This window comes from Abramis brama, assembly GCF_963993115.1.
Source record: "Abramis brama genome assembly, chromosome: 16".
Classification (NCBI taxonomy): Eukaryota; Metazoa; Chordata; class Actinopteri; order Cypriniformes; family Leuciscidae; genus Abramis; species Abramis brama.
In genome coordinates this window covers 17,259,760-17,283,421 of record NC_139978.1, presented here as the reverse complement: position 1 = coordinate 17,283,421, position 23,662 = coordinate 17,259,760, and the positions used below count along the sequence as shown (strand labels likewise).

The window sequence follows — 23,662 nt, the reverse complement described above, 5'->3', positions numbered from 1 at the left end:
CTCTTGTACCCTCTATTACCATTATTTATCCTCCTGCAGTTGCTCATTAATTAATTTATAAAATGAATAAAATGTTTTTTAAAATTAAAGTACACTTAAAGGTATTTTCCAAGTATAAAATAATATCTACATTTGAACATAGTAGTATACTGCAAGTGCAAAAATAATACATAAATAGTAAACTATAAGTAATGTTATGTTCATTTAAAGAAAACGTACAAGTATACTTGCAGTATAGACTACTAAACTAGTAGTTTACTGAGAGGACACTTTAGTGTGTACTTTCATAAACTAAAAAAATTACTACTTGTATTAAAATAGTAAACTACTAGTTTACTTATAAGTTCACTTGTAGTACAGATGCATTGCAAATGAGAAACCTAGTTGTGTACTTAAAGTTTACTACTGTTACACTTATAGTACACTTAATCGTATACTTTTATATACTAAAGTTGGCCAATTTAGTCCCAAGCAGTATTGAAATAGTACACTTACAAGTTTACTACAAGTACACATTGATATTAGTATACTTACTACATAAAGTATACTTAAAAATATACTTGAACATTACTTAAGTATACTTCATAAAATTAACTTGAAGTATACTTCTTTTTTGTAAGGGTAGTGCTCTGGTCCAACAGCACTCCTGCTTCCCATGCTGGTGAGCAAACCAGCAACCAGCATCCCATACTGGTCCTAGCATGCAAAACTTACCTTATGCTAGTGACCAGCAATGCTAGTTTTTTTAGCAGTGTTAGGAAGCACAAGTGACTTCTTTCAAAAAGTCTTACTAACCCCAAGCTTTTGAATGGTAGTGTAGTTTAGTTCAAGTTACCAAATAAGAACACATCTGGTTTAATGAGGCAGACATGTGAGAGTTACCTCCATGCCCTTGAGTACTGTAGTTTGTTACATTAAATATGTTCATCAGGGCAGAGTGTTTGCATACTTGGGGAATATATGTTGCAATATATTACACAGGTTTACATAGTGCATGTGGAATATAGGCAAAAGGTAAACAGGTGTGGCCTTCATACTGAACGCAATGGCATGGAAAAACCCCTGTGGCAAAGTATTTAGTTGGGGCGGATGAGAGAATCTGCCAAGATTTATGGTGGTGAAGTATTCAATATACATTCATCAAAGACAAACATGTCTTTCTCCATTTCCTTCTCTCTCTCACCCTCCTCCCCAGTGAGATCAAGATGACTCAGTGTATCTGTAGAGGACAAAAGTGTATTCTATCAGCCTGAGACTGTACAATACTTGGCTCTGCCTTGAGCGCAGGAATTCCTGTGATCGCATTACAGCCTTCTAACAGTGACCTATCAGTTCTAGCTCTTCTACACTCTCCATTACTGATTTTCTATCACAAAAAAGCACCGTGGCGGCATTGAAAGTTTTTATCATGTGTCAAAGATTACAACACATGCACTCATTAGGTTTCACACTCTGAGAGGACTTGGCTCAGGATACACACAGCCTCCCCCACACATATGCACACACACTCACTCTCATCCATATTTATGAATCACTCACACTGTCACACATTATGGCCTATTAGGTCTATGAGCTAATTGAGCCTCTCTTGGTCTCGGTTTCTCTCTCTTTCTTTTCCTTTTCTGCATCTGGGGCTCAATGAAGGCAACTTATATATTGATATTTCAGCACTTTTCGGAGCAGCTTTGCTTATTCCGCCGTTAACCGCATTGCCTGTCGAGGGGGGAGGGGAGTATTTCTGCTGAGACACACCAGCCGCTCTATCGGCTGTATCATCTATCACCACAGATACCAGCGTAAAGAGAGCACTGACAGAAAGAAAAATACACAGTTAACTGCAGATAACCTTGAGACTCTATATCTAGACTAGAGCGGATGCCTTCACACACTCAACGGAAGAAAAGACGGCTGTAATTGCTCTAATGAAAGACATTTTTCCATAATTGCTCTGTTTCGAAACCTTGAGCTGCCCACCTAGACCATTGAAACACTCAGACAAAATTATGTAACTAGTACATTCCGTTATTTGTATTGAAAGTAGTGTACTTTAAAAGTATGTATTTTAAAAAAATCTACTTGCAGATATTGTGATTTGGTCTGTTCTTTGTTTTAAAATAATTTAATATAATGCATATTCAGATATTCATACAACAAAGTATTCTGAGGGCCATGAAAGTTTTGTGAAAATGATTAAAAAAGCTGGTGGTGACTGCATGGCAATTTTTTTTTTTAAACGCTGATGGGGAAAGGGTTAAGTGTCCTTAAAGTCCACATGAAATCAAAATTGACCATATTTACTTTGTTTGCCTAAATTGATCGTTTTGTGGTGAACAATTCATCCATGCAAGTCAATCCACACAAAAAAATTTTTTGGCTTCGTAATCTTTAATCAAAATCTGAAAATGCCCCTCCCCTCTGCATTGGAGGACCTTCCCTGATGACGTAGGTTTGAGGACTTGGGTTGGGAAACGCTTAACCACTCCCCTCAAACCGTTAGTCTGTTATGAGCGAGAGATGGAGAGGAGGAGCGCTAGAGTAAAACCCTGCCCTCTGTTCAATATTCCTTTTCACTGGGAAATACGTCACAACACTGGAGAAAAGTCGTTTGCAACTTCCGGTTCACGCGGACTTTAAAGAGAGTATGCTTTCATGACTTTCCCCCGGTTTCACAGACAAGCCTTCAGTCTAGTCCCAGACTAAAATGCATGTTTAAACTGTTTTAGCTGAAAACTTGCACTGGCATATCTTAAAATATGTCGGTGGCATCGTTTTGTCTCAAGATGCACACCAGTAATGTTTTTTTCTAAGGCACATTTATAAAAGCTACTTAAATGTCCTAATTGAAATAAGGCCTAATCCTGGCAAATCAGATCTTAGGGGTCAATGCCCCGTTTTGTTCAGGATACTTGGTTGCAACATTTCTACAAAATTATATTACGTTGCTTCTTGTGCACTTCTCTGCACTTTCAAAGTGAAATGTCCAGTGAATGCCATCAAAAGAGCATTCAATTTTCATCTGGCAATGTTTTATTATGTTGGTTGTTGTATGCATCATGGCAGTTCAGAAATCAAATGTCCGGTGAACGGCGTTAAAAGCTTAGTGCTCTATCGATTTGAAAATAACACACCACTTACCCTAAACTGATAGTGTTAATATAAGATAAAAACACATTTACTAAAGAAACCATGCCAGTTCAACTTGCTTCTTCAAATCTGACTAATGCTGACCATTATTGGAAATGCTATGGGTAGGATGTTAAAATATGACGTTGAATTCTTTTTTTTTATCTTTCCACTAATGTTTTCTAGGTCTGGGTGGATGAAATGGTAAGCAAACAATCAGTTCTCCTACTCAACCTGTTGGATGCAGGAGAAATGGGCAGAATAAAGATCCGAGCAACTACAAGTCTTTGAGTTCTTTTATCATGACTTGTGTTTCACAGGACTTGTACCCACATCACAAGTGGAATGCTTTACCAGGTGAGCTACCAAGCAAGTTTACTACATCACAAAAAGCCATACATATGGAGCTGGTTATGACGCAAATGTCCAACTGTAATATTTTACAAACCATGCACTATGGTAAAAGCCTTTTAAAGTCATAACATAGTATTGTGCAAAGAATCACATGAAAATAAGTCTTTATTAATCAATAATCTGCATTTAAATGTATGTATAGTTATGTTTTTGTTATCAGTTTTGCAAAAATGTAGGTGGAGGCATGTTTTTCCAATGAGCCCACCCTCTTAAAAGGTTCCAAAAGGTTTTTGCAGCGATGCCATAGAACCATTTTGGGTTCTCCAAAGAACCTTTTAGTGAAAAATTCTTAAAATCATTTTAAAAAATTGTTTTAGTGTGAAGAACATTTTAGTAATCTAAAGAACCCTTTTCATCCAAAACCCTTTTGTGCAATGGAAAGATTACATGGCTCTTCTTTAAGGAACCATAAATGGCAATTAAGAGGCTATTTTAAGAGTGCATGTGAGGTAGGCTAATCTACTTTTATGGTCTAAGGTTTATAATATGTCCCTGCAATTTCAGTTTCAACATCCCTAGTATAACCATCTGATACCTTCATATGTACCATGGCACCACCACAGTAGGGGTGTACACGTCACACGGTGTCATGGTGCTCATGGGAGTGTAGAGCAGGGTTAACCAATCTCGGTCCTGGAGGGCCGCTGTCTCTGCAGAGTTTAGCTCCAACACACCTGTTTGAAAGTTTCTAGTATGCCTATGAGACCTTGATTGGCTGGTTCAGGTGTGTTTAATTGGGGTTGGAGCTAAACTCTGCAGGACAGCGGCCCTCCAGGACCGAGATTGGTGAACCCTGGTGTAGAGGGATTAAATGTTACTGGTGCTGGTTCAGAGTTTGTTCAAGGTATATCTGTCTAGCAACAGTAGAGCATATAAACCTCTTGAGCCTGCTCTTCTTTCTTTTCTTGTCCTTTGTCCTGCATGAGGGAAATGCGTGGGCCCACTGCACTGACTCATACAACACTCACATTGAGAGAAAAACAGCCCACCCTCAGAGAAAGAAGGATGACGCTCTGTGGTGGAGAAGAAGAAGAAGAAGAAGGAGAAGAAAGGCGTAAAAATGAACAGTTACCCATCCAAGAGATATCTCTTTATTTTTCTGATCTCTTTCTCTCTCCGTCCCACTTTTTCTCTCCAGACCTCCCACACATGAGTCCCTGCCATTCGCTTCTTTTACAGATGGAGATCCTTTGAAAGCAGTTTGAGGTGTTCTATTTTTCTCCTCTTCTCGCCTTCTACCTCTTTCATCTGTCTGCCAGCTCACGGCTCTTTGAATAACCTGAACGCCACTTCATACACTTCATTTTCTGCTGTATAATTACCCACAGCATGAGCTAAGTCAAATGGAGCTGGCTTCAACCAACGCTGACCATTATTGGAAATGCAGGTTGTCAAGTACCTAAGTGAGAGGCCAAGGAAAGCAGTTAGCCAAACTTTTTGAAATATTGTCATCTGTGATAATCACTTAAAAGCTGACAGAAGAGCTGTGTAGTTACAGACCAATCAGAGTGCCTATGATGACCCCTGTCCACCGTCGAAAGCACCTACAATGGACATGCAAGCATCAGAACTGGACCTTGGAGCAGTGGAAGAAGGTTGCCTGGTCCGATGAGTCCCGTTTTCTTTAACATTACATGGACAGCACTGTACTTGTGCGCCATTTACCTGGGAAAGTGATGGCACCAGCACTGTGAGACGACAACAAGCGGGTGAAGGGAGTGTGATGCTTTGGTCAATGTTCTGCTGGGAAACCCTGTGTTCAGCCATTCATGTGGATGTAAATTTGACACGTGCCGAGTACCAAAACATTGTTGCAGATCAGGTACGCCCCTTCATGACAATGGTGTTCCCTGGTGGAAATGGCCTCTTTCAGCAGGATAATATACCCTGCCACACTGCACTCATTGCTCAATCCATCTGAGCATCTGTGGGATGTGCTGGAACAACAAGTTCAATCCACAGCGGCTCCACCTCGTGACCTACAAGACTTTATGGATCTGCTGCTAACCACAGATAGATCTGTGCCAGATACCACAGGATACCTTCAGCTCCATGCCTCGACGGGTCGGCGCTGCTTTGGCAGCACGCGGAAGACCAACAGCATATTATTTCAATTCATTAATTGCAATTGTAATTGAATTAGCCAGAAACAACGGGATGTCACAAGCAACACAACATAAATAATTACATGCGTGTTTATCCACTGATATAATCAAAACAATCATCATCAAACCCAGTTTTTAAAATAAATATTTGTATAAAAATTGAATCTGTTGATTTGACAGTGATGTTTGTGAAAAGACAGACTTTGGTGAAGCATGCAAGACTTCTCCGATCATTTGCTGTGTCTCATTTCGAAGGCTGTATCCTCCAGAGTTCACATTTGTCGGCCACTTGCTTGATTGAGGCTGCCTTATTTCAGAAAATTAACCATTACATTCCAAAGAAAGAAACTACAATAATTTACGATCACAGAGAATAAATCACTTTTATAATGGTTATTTTTCTGAAATGAGACATCCTCAAAGATATGTGCTCAGGTGACAAGTACGGCTGAGAGCGCAGTCTTTGAATTGAGACACAGTCATTTAGTCCGCTTAAACTCCACCCCTTTCTTTTAATTAACTGCAAGTTTGCATTCTGATGTGCCTCCATCCAATCAATAACAAGAACCAATTCCTTGCCATACTTTTTTTTTCTTTTTCGTTTCACTCAGATGTACGTCAAAATACAGAAGAAAACATCTGTTGTTACTTACTTCTATTTCATCGCAACTTTAATTGTAAATCCTTACAATTTATATTTGAATTTACTTTCAGATATCCTATTTGTTTCCACAATTTACATTCAGGAATTCAAAGGCAATATTATTTGACTTCTGAATGGCTCAAAACCTTGTTATCAAATAATCGCATTATTAGCTAATACCAAACTCTGGAAAGAGTTTTGCGTGTTGATGAGCCATGGTGCTCATGTGAGTGATCCAAGTTCAAGCCTTGTCATGATCACATTCTCACTTTCTCACGACACGTACCTGTGTTTCTGCCCAAAAGACAAAATCTAAATAAATGTCATACACTGTTCCAAATCCCCCAAAAAAAACAAAAAACATATGCATCACTGATTTGCAAGAACCCACTAAGCAGAGGTTTAATACAAGTGGAGAGGAACAACTGGCGTGAGTTTGAACTGATTCTCCTGTTACATCCCTCGATAAGACTGGTAATTATAACTCATGTGAGTCTTTGTCAAGCAGCCCGAGGGCCTGTTATTAATATCTTCTGACAACACACTCACACATAGAGCACAGAGGAGCAGAGCCGATAAAGACATAACAATTGAAATAGAAGCTCTATATCTCAAAGTGATGTTAAGACATCCATCTTAGCTCTGGATATGTGTTTATGAGAAAACGAGAGAGAGGCAGAAAGATTCTTACAAATGGATGAAACACAAGCCCTGTGATGAATAATGTCGCTGCACAGACACTCACACACATCAAATCCAAAGAGCTCCGAATGTGCCAGTATTACACATAAATCCAGTGTGTGTCGTCGCTTTAGAGAAATCCTCCTGGGTTTCTGCAGCCCGACTGAGATTTTAAGCTGGCACGTATTAGACAGAGAAGATGAAAAACCTTCCCATGAACAGGAGACACAGGAAATAATTAGGAATAATACGTAGAGCCAAACCCCCGGTTTCACAGACAAAGCTTAAGCTAGTCTTAGGCTAGTCTTAGGCTAAAATGCATGTTTGAGCGGTTTTAACTGAAAGCAACTTGCACTGACTAACCATTGTTTTGTCTCAAGATGCACACCAGTAATGTTTTTTTTCTAGGGCACGTACGTATATGAAAGCAAAGCTACTTAAATGCCTTAATTGAACTCAGGCCTAGTATAAGCCCTGTCTGTGAAACCGGGCCAAAGTGTCTAGCCAAAAACGTAACTGTGATAGGTAATACGATTCCACATTTAATTCCACACCAAACGTTAAACTGAAACCTGTTAACTGAAATCGTTAAACATTAAATTCACCCGCAGCTGATATTATAATTGATACTTCAATATAGATTTTATAGACTGTTCACACTCAGTCAAGTTCATCTTCAGTGATGGGTTTGATAAAAATGAAAATGCATTACTTTAGGTAAAAGCAAAAACATGTTCTATGTGAATGGCCCCTAATTCTGTCATTCTGTGGCATTCTTGGAGGTTTGCTGGCCACAAATAGATCCTTTTCACAGACTGCGATGACGCATTTACGTCTTATCTTAAATCTAGCTAACTTTTTTTTTATATATATATATATAATTGAATTATGCTGTTGGTAGAGCTGCTTTTTCTTTTCTGTCTGCTGTAATCCATCTTTCAATATATATATATATATATATATATATATATATATATATATATATATATACATACCCTGTTATATAGTTAACCTGAAAGTTCCAATGCTGGAAATGTTAAAAGAGTCTATTATAAGGAGTAAAAAGTATAATTTTTACCTTAGAAATGTAATTGAGTAAAAGTACAAACGTGAAGTTTCAATAGTGCTTAAGTATACAAATTGCCCAAAATAAAGCTTAATTATAGTAATGAAGCACAATTATTGCACTAATTTACACCCCTGGCTCTTACGCCCTCTTCTCATGGTTGTGGGTGCTAGATATATGCGAGCAACATGATATTAGTACCCTGGAATAGGATGTGTGTCTGGGGTGGGGGTGGGTGAAAGAAAAAGAGGAGGAAAGAGAGAGAGGTGGATAGATGGGTCTGCTGCAAGCTGGGACACAATCAGAGTAAATCAGGCTAAAGGCCTGGGCCTCAGCCATCTAAAGCACGTCATTTCATTAGCCTTATTTATGGCCCTCAAACCCCCTAGATGACCCTCTCTCTCTCTCTCTCTCCTGCTCCCTCTTTCATCCTCCCACAGAATCCTGGCAAGCTCTCCTATCTTTTTTCCTCCATCCTTGAACTTAAATCTATATCTTTTCCCATTGTGGATCTCCACCTAATTCATCGCAAGTAAACTGACAGAGCGGTGTAAAAAAATCGCACGGGATGAGTTATTTTATTCAGCTAGGGGAGAATGTGCAGAGGTATGAGATCCGTGAATGATGCCCTCTTGTTTTAATGCAGCGAGATAATATGTCTGTAACCGCATAAATATTTATGATACATTCAGCGGATCGTAGCTTGATAATCTCGGAAGATTTACTTCCCTGCCTGCTGCATTTTTATATGCGGCAGATCATCCGTTTCCCAAATGTTAACGCGGTGTCCTTATTTTTCCCTTCTGTACTCCCAGATATCTCCTGATCCCTGCAGAGTTATAGGGTGCAGTAGAGCATTTTAATGTGAGCTCTTTGATGAATATGGGATTTTCCTATCTAAAGGCTGTCAATCTTCTCTCCTTCGTGTTTTGTGCCAAGTTCCTGCTAGGAAGACAAACCGTCTCAAACCTCTTTTTTCCTTGACTGTGAACTCAAAAATAGCCTGTGGAAATATCAAACAACTGTACTCTCGTGTGGCACAATGGTTGGAAATGAAAAGAAAAGGCATGTGGAGCTTGATGCTATAGGTTGCTGTGAATATTCTAGGTGGCTGCTGGGTGTTTTGGGTGGTTGCTTACTGGCCTAAGTGAAAAGAACCAACATGCCAGTACTTTACGATATTCCTCATCCCTATATGGATTTTTTTCACAAATCTGATTGTAAAAGCACACATATCCTCATCAAGCTGTGCTATTTGAGGTATCATTCATGTCCATGATTGTTTCCATCCAAGTTGCAAATTTAATTGATCCGATAAATCGAAATTAAAGGGGTCATCGGATGCCCATTTTCCACAAGTTGGTATGATTCTTTAGGGTCTTCATGTAAAGTTTGTAACATACTTTGGTTGAAATTCCTCAATGGTTGTGTAAAACAACACCCTTTTTAGCTCTGTTCACAGCGACCCATTTCAGTGCATGTCTCTTTAAATGATAATGAGCAACTGCTCACCCCACCCCTCTCTTCCAGTGATGCCTTGGTGGACAGTATACAAATGGCTGAGGGTGGAAATATGCTAATACGGGACAGTCCATCAGCGGTCGTGGGCGGAGCATGAGCAATATGACATCATATTGCTCAGAAAATCCAAACGGCTTGATTATTGAGAGTGTTTAGACTTTTTGAGGATTAAAAAAAAGGAGTGAATGGATTTTTTTCATTGTGTGGTGGTTGTGTCCACACACTGCAAAGACACATTTAAATGCAAACACCATATAAAAGTGAATTTTGCATCTGATGACCCCTTTAAACTATTTGAAAATAAAGGAGCGTTTCCATCTCAGCCCAAAGTTGTGGCTTTTTTATTTGAAGTGCACAGACTAAATGCGTTTACACACACACAGGAGATCACTTATCACTAAAAATGTTTACAACACGTGTACATGAATTTGTTCTTTACCTTAATGAATTTCGAGTATTCTAAATGAATCAGTAAGGTTACTGATTTGCAAGGTTACTGATTTGCATAAAACATGCACAACCCATTTCCATATAAGGGGTTACATACAACACTCTCTTCTAAGAGAATGCGCAACAGAATTCTCGAGCAAGTGCCAAGTGTGCTGTCCTCAAAGCAAGTTTAAGGCCACCAAGAGTGATTTTTTCCCGTACTTGTGGGTTTCGTTGTTCTCAGCCTCAGACAATGGACCATTGGCTGAACGTCTGATGCATATGGCACATTTAACTGGAAACACTTCAGGATTTTTGAAGTCGTCATCTGTTTGGTTGAATACTACAGGATTTCCTGGAGACGTGCATGTCGTGTTCTTTAATTGTCGGCCTGGAAACAAATGCTGTGACACCAAACACCCTTGTGGAAGAAGAATGCTGTCGTGTTTACAACTGTGTCAATGAGCGCTTACCAAAAGTATATGTGAAGTTTGCGGCTCCCAAACATGCACAACGTTCTTGAATTAATCATTTATTTAGATGCACGCCAGTCTGTTATTGTAGGGACATGGACTTTACATTTTCACGGAACAAAACACTGTGATTGGTTGCGTTACATGATGTCAGTCAAACGTCCTCTTGGGCGGCCCTTAGTCAATAAAAGCTGCGATAGAGTCCAGACCTTCTGCCATCAGTCTTGTTAGTTGTTCCTAAAAAAAATTATTTAGAATAATTTTTAGTACAAACATTATTAATAAACCATTATTTGTACATGAAAATGTAGATATTGCGCTCAAACTTGTGCGTATGTATAGTTATTGAATGAGACCCATTAGGTGTGTACGATACACCGATGGGTATATGACATCAAAGTACAGCGAGAGCGATTCGAAAGCATATGGAGCCGTCTGTTTGTCTTTTCATCCTGAAATGCGAGGCAAATGTTGGATCACAATAATTAGGAACCATAGTTTCTACAAATCCCCTCATTGGGATGTTCCCTTTTATTCTGGACGGCAAGGGCAGTAACTGTAACATCGAGCGTATTTTGCAGTATTAAACATATTTATACCGATTTCATCAGGCTCTGAAAATTCTTCAAAAATAATACAAAGAATGGCCTTCTCAGCTGCCATAGTTGCAACTCTTACGTCATCAGAACAGTGTGTACAACTCACCACCGCAACTTTTTGTCGGGGCTGAACGCAGCCCTGTTGTCTTCTCTGAGTGAATTATTCAATCACATGACTTGAGACAGTCACATGACTTTGTCTTTGCATATTATAGCCATTTTTTTGGAAACTGTTTTCATCATCATTTGTGTGAATTAAAATTATAATAATAATTATTATTATACACTTCAAGTAAGCACATGTGGGGTTTTTTTTGTTGTTTTTTTTGCATTCTGGACATTTTGATCTGCATCTTTCTCTTCAGCATTTTTAAATTAGTGTATGGAAGTCCGCCAATAATATTCAGGGTAAGATCAGGTAGATTTAGGGTAATAGATTTAGGTTCAAATCAGTAACCCAGAAGTAATAATCATTCACTTGTTTTCCTCATCTCTCAGTTTCCAGCTAACAGGGAACATTCTCGAAACTTTGGCACAAGGTTCTCTCAAAGTTTATTTGAATAATGTTATTATAATGTTCATTCAAATTTATCTTGTCTTTATTAATGTGCACAAAAGCATTATCTATACATCGTTCATGGAACGTTTTCCCTGGATGTTCATAAACGTTCCTTTTAACATTCAAGTAACCAAGAAAAAAGGTTTTTAAAACATTTAAAAAAACTGGACATTTGAACTTTCAGTGAACATTCATAAATAAGGTTTTCATATTTTATTTTGGAACGTTAGCAAAACGTTCTTAGGAGCCATTAACACAGAACGCGTTTTTCCATTCCACTGGCTACTTTTCCATTATTTTTCTATGTAAACACACGCTAGACGGAAGTGTTTGACCGTTGCGCGCATGGCATGGTGTTCTAAAAACGCTCTGTTAAAGTTAAAATAAGTTAAACTTTTAAAAGACGCGTCTCGAGACCTTGCAGTTCCATTCCACTGCCCGCGTCTCCCGTTTTCAAAGCAAAAACGCGTTCTGTGTGAATATGCATATTATCCTTCTTAAAGGTCCCATTCCATGGATTATTTTTATTATTTTATCATGTTTCCAGGGGTGCCCTTATAATGTTAGTATGTTTTTTAGATCAAATTTTTTTATAATTTAGAAATAAAAGGCATATTTCCTAGCCTGATTTCATTCCCTGGTTTGAACACTCTGTTTGAAGGGGCATGTCTGCTGTGAGACTTCAGTGTAAACGCCCACTGCTGTGATTGGCTGACATGCTTGCATATGAAATATCTGGCATTACATGTGGAACTATCTGGAAAACTTTTACTATTACAGCTATTATACGTTTTTACTATTACAACTATCGGGATTAACGAATCGTGAGAAGTTTTTTAAGTATTTAGATCTATTTCAATCACATAAAAAATTGCAGTGAGCGTTGAGCAGATGACAGTCTGTTGATCGCGTGAAAAAAGATCTTATCATTGCAACGCAGTTTCTGCACTCACTAATGATTTCACCAATGCAAACATGAGGCATATAAATACAGTAAGAGCTTCGTTGTGCAGTGTAACAGCGTCATTTATTTCATAACGAGTTTTGGCAAGTGTCCAGATAAACTCGCGCTGTGTGATTGATTGACAGCTTGGACGATTGGAAAGGGATTGTTCTTTGATCGCTTTCTGTATATTAATCACAGTTTAAGTAAGATTATTTTCATCCTACTAAGAGAAACGATGTTAAGTTGATCGCTACTTCCATATTAAATCACTACTTACCGCTTGCTGGAATATAGTTGAAATTGCCCCCTTCGTCAGTATGAAACGCTGAGAGAAGCCTGCTTGATATTATCCCAGGTTAGAAAAACAGTCCGTGGTGAAATGGACAGAGCAAACTAACAACTTCGAATTAAACTTTTGCGGTATCCGATTATAGATAAACATCAACCGTCTGTTGACATTTCGCCATCAATTCCTGTGGGCGGAGGTTAGTCTAAACACGGTTCTGGTGATGTCACTAATGAAGGAAGTAGAGGGGTGTAGTCCAATCGAGCCGTTTTTTGTAGTCAACTTCTGTTAAATAAAATATCTCGCTTGGCATTGAACTTTGAGCTTTATAATTTTACAGATATTATTTATACTCTAACAACAACATTACACACTAACTAAACTTTGAAACATGGAATCGCATGCAACGGGACCTTTAAAGACAAAAATAGCAGCTGCCTTAATGGATGCTTGCCATGATGGGTTCTCACGCGCGATCTATGGGAGAGCCGGGCACAACCTAACACATTTTGGTTTTGGCTCAATTATTAAAAAAATAATTAAGTTAGATTAATCTTTTTTTTAGACATCTCTGCTAAAAATGAACACTTAAAGTTTTTTTCTAGGACCTACCATTTTCGTACAGTTGCACTGAAAGTGGCGGAAGTGCAAATGTTACAACTTACATATGCGGGGTTAAAGCAACACTAAGGAACTTTTCCTCTTTGGTCGCCCTACAGGTTGGAAGGGAATTGTCCATTACCGCTGTCGTAAATAATTTCGCCGCCCGCAGCCTACTGTCGCACACACACTCGCTGTTTATCTAGCACCGGCTTTGGAATGAACGATGTCCACTGACAAGGTATGTTGCATGATTTCATGAAAGTATGATGTATTGGGGGGGGATGGGAGTGGGAGAGGGTGAGGGAGAGGGGAGAGGGGAGAGGGGAGAGGGGGATAAGCAGGGGAAGAGTGGGAAGGGAATGTGTAATGTTCAATCACCAATATTTTGTTTTCTACCTGTCTTTGGAAAATATTTTTGAATATATGGAGATTTTTAGTTGTTATTATTTAAAACTAGATAGGTACAACACTGACAAGATTTGATATTAGAGAGCAAAGCATGCATGATTTTGATAAGGACCTGGACCCTGATAGCCATGTGTTGAATGAAAGATGTGACACCTCTAAATATTATACTGATTATGAATTTAATTTAAACGCTAATTCAAGGGACAGTCTGTCACTTGTTCATTTCAACATCAGAAGTCTTTATGCAAATTTCAACAAATTGAAGAATTATATCACTACATTTACAAGTCGATTCAAAATAATAGCTCTTTCTGAAACATGGATTAGTAATGAAAAGGGTGTAGACTTTGAAATAGATGGATACAAGCTATACCATGTAAATAGAACAGAAAAAAGAGGAGGAGGTGTGGGGTTGTATGTTGATAGTCATTTGAAATGCAAACTTGTTGAAAAAATGTCTATTGCAATTGAGGGAATCTTTGAATGTGTAGCTGTTGAAATTGATATGGGAAAAAACAGGAATGTGATTGCTGCTTGTATTTACAGATCTCAAGGATCTAAAATAGATGTTTTCCAGGACAAATTTGAACAATTACTTGATACACAGAATAATCACAAAACATTTTTAATAAGTGGTGATTTCAATATTGATTTTCTTAATCAATCTAAATGTAAGTTTACCTCAGATTTCTTAGATGCGTTGTATATAAGATCTCTTTTTTCTCTAATTACACAGCCTAGCAGAATCACTAGCTCGTGTGCCACATTAATTGATAATATTGTCACAAATGATGTTCAAAGAATTGTTAAAAGTGGATTATTGATAAATGACTTAAGCGATCATTTGCCTGTTTTTACCATATATGACATGCAACCTGAGATATACAAGAGTTCACATCAGCCTTTATATTTTAGAGTGAGAACCGAGAAAACAATAAATGACTTTAGGAGTGAGCTTTCACAACAGAACTGGTCAGGTGTCTATGTGAATGATGTGAATGCAGCATATGAAACCTTTTTAAACATGTATATATCTAGCTATGATAAATGCTGTCCACTAAAGCTGTCAAAGAAAACCCCTAAAAGTGATAAACCTTGGATGACATTAGGATTAATTAAAGCATGTAAAAAGAAAAGTAGATTGTATAAAGACTTTATAAAAAATAGGACACCTAATTGTGAGGCCATATACAAAGCATACAAAAATAAATTGACTACAATTTTAAGAGAAACCAAAAGGGATTATTACAATAAACGATTAAAAGATAACAAAGGAAATATGAAAATAACATGGAAAATATTAAATAATATAATAAAACCAAACTCACAACATATTAAAGGGGACCTATTATGCCCCTTTTCACAAGATGTAAAATAATTATCTGATGTCCCCAGAGTGTGTATGTGAAGTTTTAGCTCAAAATACCCAACAGAATTTTATTTACAGCACGTTTAAATCATCATTTTTTGGGTCTGTGAGTTTTAGAGTTTTAGTGCTTCTCCTTTAAATGCTAATGAGCTGCTGGTTCACGTCACAGGGGGCGGAGCCTAAGCAGCCGCAAATCCCGCGATCAGAGCTAGAACAGGGAAGATGATAATAATAAAACAGACAGTCACAGTATTGGTGTTCATTTCGACCATAAAAATGCCTACAGAGTCAGAGAATATATGCTGTATGGAGTTGGAAAAGGTATAGTTTAGTTTAATTACGTTTATAACCTATTTGGCATTGCTTGTATACACTATTAATGCAAGCCTGCTGTAGGACTCCGTCTGACGATCTAATTGTCTGAATAATGACACAAAATATACTGATGAGTTTAATAAAGTTTACTGTATGTCACACAAAAGATGAAGCATCAGTTTTTCTTCAGAAAATCGCTGTTAGAGCTGAGTAAACAGTATAAGAAGTGCATAAGTAACTTACATAAATTTCTGTAGAGTTGAGGGAGCATTTTCTTTGAAAACAAAATGAATCCACCTCGTCTTCAGTGGCTGGCAGATTTCAAGAGTAAATAGAGAGAGCTATGTGAATGAATACATCCAGCTACAGCACCTTCAATGCTTGGGAGATGCTTCGACGCTTCTCGTGAGTGCATTGCTGCAGCAATGGCTGATGTGTAAACTCGCAGTGAACTCGATCAGGGCGGGTCTAAGTTATAATGGCAGTGTCAGTCAACACTCGTGGGCGGGGCCTGTGGCTTTAGTGACGTCACTAAAGCCACATTCTGAAAACGGGTCGTTTGGAGAGACTGCTTTTGATTTATGGAGATTAAAAAAAAAGGAGTGAGTGGATTTTTATCACTGTAGGGTGGTTGTGTACACACACTGCCAACACACATTTATGTCCAAACACCATACAAAAGTGAATTTTGCATAATAGGTCCCCTGAATATTTTGTGCATAATGAAACTGTTATGAACAATAGCAGAGATGTGGCCAATGAATTTAACTCATTTCTTTATCAATATTGGGGAAAACATTGCCAAATCAATTGATATACCTTACCAAAGTCAAAATGCTTCCTGTGGAATGGAAAGTAGAATAATGCAGTCCATGTTCCTGGGTGAGGTTCAGGAAAATGAAATTTCATCTATTGTTAGTAAATGTGAAAATAAAACTTCTACTGATAGTGATGGACTTGACATGACCATTGTAAAACGGACCATTGACTGTTTTATTAATCCACTGACTTTTATTTTTAATTTGTCTATACATTCGGGTGTCTTTCCTGAGAAGATGAAGGTCGCTAAAGTTGTTCCACTTTTCAAAAATGGAGATGTACATAATTTTAATAATTACAGACCAGTGTCATTGCTCTCTCAGTTTTCTAAAATTCTTGAAAAGTGGTTTGCTCAAAAACTAAATATTTTTTTAGAAAAACATAAATTGATTACTGAAAAACAATATGGCTTTAGAGCAAAAAGATCAACAGCTTTGGCATTAATTGAACTCATAGAAAAAATAACATCTGCAACTGAGAATAAGCAACACACAGTGTTAACACTTCATCGACTTAAGCAAAGCATTCGACACTATAAATCACAGTCTGCTATTGTCAAAATCATACAACTATGGCATTAGGGGTCCAGTTCATCAATGGCTCAAAAGTTATCTCAACAATCGACAGCAGTTTGTTCAAATTAATGGTCAAAGATCTGAGTTAAAAGATATAATATGTGGAGTTCCACAAGGGTCCGTTTTAGGCCCATTACTTTTCATTTTGTTCATTAATGACCTCTGTGAAGTTTCTAAAGTATTACAGTTTTTGATGTTTGCTGATGATACCAATATTTTCTATTCTGGAAATAATCTGTCAGAAATTACAGAAAATATAAATTCAGAAATGGGAAAAGTTAAGAAATGGTTTGACAAAAACAAATTATGTTTAAATTGGGAGAAAACAAAGTACATAATTTTTGGTAATTGTAAAAAGAATGAAAACGTAAGAATAGCAATTGAAGGAAATGAAATTGAAAGAGTTAATGAGATAAAATTCTTAGGTGTTATTTTGAATGATAAATTGAATTGGAAAGAGCACATAGGCTAGTTTATATTAAGAGTAAAGTTTGTAAAAGTATTGGGGTCTTGTATAAAGTTAAAGATGTTTTAGACTATTCTTCATTGCATATGTTGTACAATTCCCTAATACTTCCATATTTTGGATACTGCACAGAAGTCTGGGGTAATACATACCCTAGTAACACAAGATCTCTGTTTTTGTTACAGAAAAAAGCATTAAGGATTATCAACAAGACAGGCTACACAGAACACACTAATAGTTTATTTGTAAATTCTGGACTTCTAAAATTTAAAGATTTGGTTGATTTGAAGATTTTGATTTTTATGTGGAAAGCTAAGCAGAGAGTTCTGCCTATGGTCTTGCAAAATTTATTTACCTTTGTATCAGAGGAAGATGGGCATAGAAGGCAATATCATTTTAAAACTCTTTTTGCACGTACTACACAGAAACAGATGTGTGTGTCTATTTACAGAGTTAAACTGTGGAACACCTTGGACTATGAACTGAAGTGCTGCAAAAGTGTTTGTAAATTTAAGAATTTGTATAAGAAAAAAATACAGGAATGTTATAAGAAAAATGATGACTAACATGCTTAAAATGATGATAATTAAGTGTTAGGATAGGTATTACTGAAAATATTTGGTGTTTGGGGTGAGGATTGGGGTTGATCCATTTATAAAGCAGCTGTTTTTTATTTTTTTCTAATGTGCACAAATAAGCGACTGGTACCATAAGATTTTCTTCTTCCTGTTCCTTTTATTTTATTTTTTATTCGTTCATGCACGTAATGCATGAATGAATGAATAGATGAATTTATCTGACTTGTGCAATAAATAAATAAATAAATAGCAGATATAGGGCTGCAAAGCGAATGCAGAAGTGCCTTTCACCCTGTTACGACTTGATGAACCACTGATACGATTTTGGAAACATTATTTTAAGGTAAAAAATGTTCCTTAGTGTTGCTTTAATTGTAACAGACAGAGGGGTTAGTTGTAACACTTGTGTGTAACACACGTAATTCAGTAATATTTTATCTGTATAGTTTGATATTGTTTGTACATCTGTGTAGATAGATATCCATACATCCATCCCTCATCCAATCATCCTTCTATTATGGATCAATATCATGGATAGAGATATAGGAAAGGGCTGCAAAGTTTTGCAATAAATAAATAAATTAAATTAAATCATTAAATATTGTAATTGCAATTGAATTATATTTGTGTGTGGCAGCTGCATGCAAAATTATTTTTATTATTAATAATAATAACAGTAATAATAATAAAAACGAGCTTAAAATCACATTTTAAAGGGTTTATTGCATGACAAACTGGCTATATTCTTAATAAATAAACAAGTGGTCAATGCACAGTAAACAAATGTAAAAAAAAAAATCATACTTTGACATCATTCCAACATTGTTTGTGAAAGTCCAACACAGTTAAATGTGGCTAAATAAATATATAAATAAATACTGAAACCTGAACATTTGTGTGGCTCCCTGTTTTCATTTCATTATCGTTGTACACTTGGCGGCTTGGTTGTAACATGCTACAACTAACCCCGCTGTGTAAAAAATATATTTTAAGCCTAGCTAACAGTTAGGAGTTGCTGATATGTTTCAAAATGTTTTAGCCAACAAGACAGTGATTAAGGTAATATAAAGTTAGATTTGGTGACGTACACACCCAACAAAAAAACGTAGGATGAAAAAATGTACTTGCATGGTGTCAAAACATTCTTTGTCCAGAATCTTCATGAAATCTTATCAAAACTTTCCACAAATCAGCGGGAGACCGTCTTCTGGCAGTGAGAGGAAATAAGCGGAAACACAACCTGCTTGACCCTGACAAACTATGTAAAAGGTCCGTGTTACATTTAACCCCGCGTTAGGTTGTGTCCCGCGCTCCCCTATAGGCTACTTTAAATATATGTAAACTTGTTTCTACAGTCATACAAACACTCCAGCTGACATGGTCTGTAATGGAAAGACATGACCAGTATCTTTGTCCAATTCTGTTAGTGTTTAGAGGAAGCGAAAGTGTGGGTGGTTTCTTTTTCTGGCTCTCTGTATGTGTATGTGTGTGTGTGTGTGTGTGTGTGACAGACTGCTGTAGAGAGTGTGCTGTGATTGCAGTCTACCAGGCTGTGCTTTGTACCAAAAGACACTTTTCTAAGAGTGCTGAACATAACAACTTGAGACAGAAAAAAAGAAATGGGGAAAAGGGTGCTGGCTGCAGGCCCGAGGAAGGCAGACACTGGAATACAGGCTGGAATGTCAAGTATGCAAGCGGTCAATAGGGCCATCTGTGTATGCCTGCTAAAGAACCAAAGAAAGAGAGAGAGAGAAAAGAAGGAAGAATGATTACACTAAAGGCCCTGGACACCAGTGTGCAAAAAGTTTCCTTTTAGGGTTTAGGTTAGGGTTAGTCCATACTGTTTATAATTATCTTTAAATAAAAACATTTAGATATCTATGCTATGCCCTCATTCAGATGGCTAAATAAACATGAACATGTCCTCACAAATATAATGCAATGTTTAAAAAAATGACTTGTGAGTATGTTTTACTTTAAATTTTCTGATCAGCCGGGTTAAGGTTAAGCTGTAGCTTCTTAGTATGAAAACCACTGCATTGTAAAATGTTTTAATCATAAACGGTATTTCTATCCTTCCCCCACATTATCAGGGGAAATGATTCTCCAGTCGTTATACGGTAATTTCCATCATCTGATGAGAATTTATCAGTAATATTTTACTGAGGGTTTTTTTGTGTGTGTGTCATAACAAAAATGGTCTAGTGATGCCACGACCATAAATATGATGATAGCTAACTATATTAGGGTTCTCACCAATAGACGATAACGCTCTGTTTATTATAAGCGCACGCTTTAGTTATGTCGCCTGCCACTTTAAATGCACAAACTCTTTAAAGTCAGGTTAATTCGGATTGGCTGTCAATGGTTTTTTTTTTCACCACTCATCAGCTATAATCATTCTGAAAGACTGATTACTCTCCCTATTTTGCTGTAGATCATTAAACCGTTATGCTGCCTCAGAAGTGTGTCTGAAATCAGTTTCGTGAGGTACCTTTGTGCGCAAGCTCTGCCTGCAAAGTCAATACCTGATAAGGCAGCGAGGCAATAAGTCAGCTACCTTGAAGTTGGCATGAAACAGAAGTTGCGCTAGTCTTTTCTATTGTGACATATATCTGAGTGAAAACGGTTTCTTGAACAAGAAAAAAAGTAGGACAGGACCATTGGGAATTGGTTGGCTTGTTGGAGTTTTGTGGTTTGCTCTTGCTGTGGATCTCGTGTCGTGTGACGTGAGTCACAGGTTGTCCCGCCTTCGCGTCAGTAAACACGTCATCAGGGGAGAAAAGAGATGTTGTTGCAAGAGGCTGGGCAAGTTTTTTTTTTTATTAACGATTGCATGGGCACATGAATTAATGTGGAAGCAGGTCTCTCTCATTAGCATTTGCTCCAGCGGCCTCGTTCCGCTCACACGGCTCTCGGCCCGCCCTGCTTAATAAAACTTTAATACATTAGATTAGCTCATCCATGAACATGATTTCTGCCGGAGTCCGTCGGATTCCTATCCGTCGTCTGTGGAGGTGAAGACGACAACTCCCATGATTCCACACTCATTCGCGGCGTCATCAAGCTACACCTTTGTTTTGAATAAGCGACCTCTAGCGGAGAAAATTACATATTGTGCCTTTAAGGCGGCAATTGAACTAAACTATAGTGGGTTGAAATGTTTACAGTGTGTGTCTATGAGACATTCTCACTTAAATAGCTTATAAGATCTGTGTATGTAAAACGTATTGACTCTAGACCCTAAAGCCAAGCTCTTCCTCTGAGGGAGAAACGTTGAGGAGCTGATGATTTATCTCTACCATTACTCAACACACCCTACAGCCATTCTGCCAGAGCTCTTCTGTGTGTGTGTGTGTGTGTGTGTGGAGGGCTGGAGGATGTGAGATTAATTTAAAGGCCACCCAACATCCTCACTTTTATTGATGTTGTATTTCATACAGATATATTTTCTGTCCATTCTCCTCCTTTCTTTGAGCAAATGTCACCTGCTCCTCATATCCTCTATTCTTTTATTCTCCCTCTCTTTCTTTCTCGGCTGGGGAGGGATAATTCTCTGGAATGTTCCCCCTGTTCTCTGGTTGGTTGCGGTAATGAAAGCCAGCTCTGGTACGTAAAATTTTGTCTAGACCTGAAGAGTGCACACACACCTCTCTCTCTCTCTCTCTTGTCCCTCTTTTGCTGATTGAGAATTTGTGATATAATTATAATGATGCTATATATAACTCACACGCTGTTCCAAATATGTCTCCTCATTTTTATTATCACCGCTCAAATCTTTTCCTATTACTTTTCCTTGTAGACTAATTATGTAATGCCTAAAATGGGTCCATCTTTCAAAGTTTTGACGGGTGGCTTCATTTCCGCAGATGGGAAGTAACAAAAAGCGTAACGGAGAGTGTGTGTGCGTGCTGGAAGACTTTGAGTAAACTGTGTGGCGAGAGTCTGGAATGTAGATGATCTGTCCGAGGAATCCAGCATGTGGAATTGTTATCACAGATGTGGCTGTGTGAAGTAACCATCCGCCTGAGCGTATCTAAATAAAAGCGGCGTTTTCTTTTTCTCTTTCTTGTCAGCCAAATTCATTTGTCACTTTTGTGCCATGGTAATGTCTTCAGCTGTATCAACAGGGTGAGCTACTTTGAGCGCCCTCCATCATTTCCAACCCCCTCTCTCCACCCGCTGCCTCTGTTGATGTTGCTCATCATTAATTTGAGCTAGCCTAATGGCTCTCTCCTAGATAACCACCAATTTAGAGGCTTTGAAATCAATAGCTTGTAGCTAAAACTTTGCTTGCAGAAGAACCAGCAGGGATAAGACTTTGATGCCGGCTTAGATATAAATGTGTGTGCGCAGCTGAGCAGATTTTTTTTTTTTTTTCCCGAAGCCTGACAGAACAAAAGAGCAGAAGAGGGAAGGCATTGTGGTGAGAAGGGACTTCCATTGCTTTGCTTCCAATGAATCTGAATCTGAATGTTTTTTTTAGTTTAATATGCAGAGACAACTGAAAGTGCAATTCCCCCAAAGAAGTGTTAAAGATAGAAATTAAAAAATGGACTGTATTTAAATTCTAAATACATGTTTGTGGTCTTATTGGATGAGTGTTATTCTTAGGAAACAAGCTTTTTCTTTTTGGCCATGATAAAGATTTTTTTTATTTTTATATATGGTTTAAAAATTCTAAGAAATGTATTCTTTGTATTCATGTTGGTTTCAAAAAAGAAGAAGAATCTTTTATCACATTTTCAAGAAATGTTTTAAGTCGCATGAAATGGAAATTCACTATTTATTTTCGAAATGCATGATAATCTTATCTTAATGTGAATGTTTCATTTATGTATATTACTTTTTGAAAAAATGTTTTGAGATCAAATCATTTATATTAATCAAATAAAAATGACGTATGCATTTCTTTCTTCTGCGGAACACAAAAGAAGATATTTTGAAGTTTGTTGGTAACCAAACAGTTTTGGTTCCCATTGACTTCCATTGTAAATTTTGTGCAAAAATGCCATTAATCCTAATGTTAACCAGAGCCAATTGGCAATTCAGTTTGCATTCATTCTGTAATGCCCATATTTCACCATTCATTTGTTTCCTGCCCTGCTTTTTGTGTGTGTGCTGAACATTCTGTTTTACTGTTGCACAGTTCATCTTTCACTTCTCATCCAAATCCCTGAACTTGTTTTCCATGAGCAGTTTATTGTAAGGAAACCACATAGCAATCTATTGCAAAACAATAAAAAGACAAAGTTATAATGGTCGGTGGAATATGATTGCAATATTTGATATACCCCGTTGGGTTTGCTTCTCTGTTAAAACACACACACAGGCAACTTTAACTGCTTTAACTTTATCGCAGTACTGAGTAATTGGCATTGTAGAGATTTGGGTGAGATAACACTGTGACACTTTAGGCTCTGGGGAACTTTGATAAAATACACAACCCTCTTTCCTCTTCAGTGGCGGGTGACCCAGGAGAGAGAGAAAGACAGAGGAATGGTGGTGCAGCCGGGATGGATGGGTGGAAAACTGGATGGATAAAGAGAATGAAAAGACTGCGGAGCAGAGAGAAAAACAGAGCAAAAGAAAAACAAACCCTTCTGACATCATGGAGTAATTTGGAAACTGAATGTAGGTCAACCCAACCTGGCCTTGATGTTATTGTATTACACATAAGACAC

The 23,662-nt window shown here is 37.7% G+C and overlaps 2 long non-coding RNA genes across 2 annotated transcripts in view; one reads left to right on the top strand and one right to left on the bottom strand.

The window, feature by feature from the left end:
* The window catches only part of LOC311066515, a 54,731-nt gene extending 31,069 nt beyond the window's left edge, over nt 1-23,662 (top strand). Inside the window, exons 2-4 of the long non-coding RNA XR_014603095.1 lie at nt 3,310-3,327; nt 3,444-3,480; nt 23,442-23,662. This is a non-coding gene — a long non-coding RNA (uncharacterized lncRNA). The remainder of the gene's footprint in view (nt 1-3,309; nt 3,328-3,443; nt 3,481-23,441) is intronic.
* On the bottom strand, nt 10,499-19,395 carry LOC311065897. Its single transcript, XR_014602991.1, has 2 exons — nt 19,107-19,395; nt 10,499-10,692 (listed from the first exon to the last, which is right to left on the bottom strand). It is a non-coding gene; the product is annotated as an uncharacterized lncRNA (long non-coding RNA).